Source organism: Cyprinodon variegatus, unplaced genomic scaffold, assembly GCF_000732505.1.
Source record: "Cyprinodon variegatus isolate N-32 unplaced genomic scaffold, C_variegatus-1.0 Scaffold971, whole genome shotgun sequence".
Lineage (NCBI taxonomy): Eukaryota > Metazoa > Chordata > Actinopteri > Cyprinodontiformes > Cyprinodontidae > Cyprinodon > Cyprinodon variegatus.
Genome location: NW_015151424.1, coordinates 92,683 through 96,193, shown reverse-complemented (window position 1 = coordinate 96,193; position 3,511 = coordinate 92,683).

Genomic DNA, 3,511 nt, shown 5'->3' with positions numbered 1-3,511 from the left:
GTGGTGAGATGTCGCGAGAACTTAGAAAAATCACCGCTAGATGGCGCCAAAAGCACACGTTGAACAAGCATTTTTTCCCTTTTATCTTGTATTTATTCTTAGAAGATGCTGGAGTGTATGGAAGCGAATCGTTACCACATTTCAAATGAAAAAGCATTTCGGGAAATGCTTTTTTATTTGAAATGATTAAGATGAAAAAGCATTTCGGGAAATGTTTTTTCATCTTAAGAATGTGGCTGCATTGTTTGACTCATAAATGAAATTAGTAATCAATCATCCTGTTAGCATTTTCATTTTCTTCTTCAAGACTGCTCATCCTTTCACTTAATTAAAATGAAAAAGAAAAAGACATCTGAGATTTATTTTTAAAAATTTACCCCAGCAAATACATACCAAAATTTAATTTGAAATGTAAAATTTGAAAATGAAAAAGCTTTTCCAGAAATGGACCTTGATTTAAATCAGTAAATGGACCATGGGTCTTGTGATGGTAAAACCAATGGCAGCAGGAACACAGGGCTGTCAACTCTCACCCATTGGGAGTGAGACTCAACTCTTTCAGTGTCTTCACACAATTTTCACTTCATATTCCCAATTTCTCACACTAAAAAAGATCACATCCAATGGTTTGTTTTCTCTTTACCTGGTGCTTTTTTTAGTCCCAGTTTTAGTCCATGTTTTGCTCACAAGTTAAATAATTATTTCTCTGTCTAGTTTAATAATCTCCCATAGGCATTTAGGAGTAATTAAACCAACACAAATATTGTAATTCTGAAAGCTTTAAGCTTTGCCTCTCAAACCCACAAGAGCTCCACAAAAAGAAAAAGAAGCATTGAATTTTATTTTTCAAAAGATCAGCCACCCAAGAAAAGACCAACTGCATCCAGAGAGGATGTGCAGAACAGCTCAGTTATCCTGGATTCATAGAGGAGAAACCACAGGGATGTTCTTTTATTATTACTCATCTTATTCATTTATATTTATGTTGGTCCATTGAATATGTTTGAAAACATAATTTCCATCACACCTTCCAAATGAAACATCCAGAGAAGTGCTGTCTCCTGTCATGGTGAGTTTTTATAAAATCTTCAGCCTCCTAGAAAAAACTGAATTGTTTAGTCGTTTTGTCAATTGTAAGAAAAACTAATAACATACGAATGGAGCTTTTGAATCCTTAGCCTATTACCAAATATTCATACACAGTAAAATTTGCATAGGTTTCAATTGCACTGGTTCCTGTATCAGTGCCAGTAATCCAGTGATAGCTTATTAGTTCCCCATTGTTTAATTTACTTGAACTGCAGAGAATAATTATTGAACAAAGTTGTAAAATTCTTAGTTTAAAGTATATTTAAGGTGCAAGTATTTTAGTAAGGCCCATTCTGCTTTACTTCAATTCTCTAAAAATCACCAGAATGTAGAAAATAATGTATATTGTGAGTAAAATGTTCCACATAACTACAGATCACTTATTGTTACTCAATAAAATGTACTCTTCTATAAAAATTCCAAATGTTTCCACTTACCGGTAGTTTCAGTTAAATCCTCTGAAAACCTCCAACCTATTGCTGCACCTGTCCTCATCTCACCCTGACAGGTTTCCTGACCAAATTATTTCAAGATCTCCCCTCAAGGTTTGGTGAAAATTTGGCAGCCCTGGGAAAAAGACCTAGCTGAAGGCAAGCAGAAAAATAAAAACAAACAGCAACAATAACAAAACATCTGCCAGACCCTTTAGGGGCAAATGGTAGCCTAAGTGAAGGTTTGAAATTCAGCATCAGATGTAAAGGGGTTCTGCTGTCATCCTGACGTATGATGTACATTTTAGGACCTCATCAGTTCTCAGGAAAAATTTGTCAGTCCTTAGGAAAATATTGTCAGTTCTTAGCTATTGGCAAAAACCTTAATAGTTTTAAGGAAAATGGTCCTCATGAAAAATCTTCAGGATCAGGAAATGTTGGGACTCTTTTTTTAATTTAGTAAAATTGTTACCAACGCGGCAGATATTTGAGTTAAACAAAGCGAAATTCTTGCATAAAAAAGCCCTAAATGTTTATTTTTGGACTTACACAGCGAAATATATAGATTTTCTTTTACATGTTTACAAAATAAACTTGATCATATTTTTAGGCCCAGGAGGAGACTCTATTGAAGAGACTTTGTAAAAATGTGGATACTTTCTCTGGAAGAAAGTACGACTTCCGCTCATTTAATAGTAAGCGCAAAGAAAGTGGGATAACAGAGAACTTCTGGGTGTTGTACCAGTAGTTTATGGTGATGTAACGTTATGGTTGAAGCTGCAAAGGCTGTGCATGCAGTGCCATTCCAAAGTCAAACACATAAGCCACAATTCTATGACCTTACACTTACAAACTTCTATATTTAATTAGTTTATTGAGATTTTATGTGATAAATTGACATAAAGTGGGTTATTACCCGACACCCCTAAAGAAAATGCTTTACGTCCAGCTGTCTTTAATAGTCACCTAAAAAGAGTTGCCGTTTGTGTTATTACACCTGTTAAAAGCTTCAGAAGGTTGCTTCACAATATTTTTGAACAAACAGCATCACAAAAACAAAGGGAGCTGACAGGGCAGGAAATATTTAGAAGTTTAAAGTTGGGTCAGATAGAAAGCTATTACTTAACTACTCCCTGAGCACACCATCCCACTTAATGACAGTGTGCTAATTAAATCAAAATGTATTATAATACTTGAAATTTTGTGTTAAAAATGGATCTGAGTGAGCGTATTTTTGTTGACGAAAATGTTAAAGGTTCAGTGAGTAATAATTCCAGGGATTTGCTGACATCAATGTAATTTATTATCTATATATATTATTTATTATCACCTGTGAACTGAAAGGCTAAATCTTTCTGTTTTCCTTGCCTTATTGCTATTTATAGTTTTAAAGGAGTGGGTTCGCATTTGTGGAGGTGACTGTAGAGATTGCCATTATGCTTGATGGCATTTATTTATTTTTTTACAGGTCATTATTTTAATTATTTTGACTATGAAGAAATGTTTCTCAGATGTCATAAATTCAGTCAAGCTAATAAATATGAAAATTACCATTTAGAATGTGTAAACTTTTCTAGGTATAAAAAATAAATTCTTATTAGTATAATTTTATTTTTTTTCTGCAAAAAATGTAATTTAGAAAATCTGTTATTATAGTTCAGTGTAGGGGTGGGATCTAGATGATACAGCCCCATTCCTCCTCGTCCCGTCAGTATCTCTCAATGACTGGCCTGGGAATGCCTTGGGATTCCCTTGTAGGAACTTGACCAAGTGGCTGGGGCGAGGGAAGTCTGGGCCTTCTTACTGAAGCTGCTACCCCCACGACGACCCCGGATAAGCGGAAGAAGATGGAGGGATGGATGGATGGATGGATGGATGGATGGATGGATGGATGGATGGAGGGATGGATGGATGGATGGATGGATGGATGGATGGATGGATGGATGGATGGATGGATGGATGGATGGATGGATGGATGGATGGATGGATGG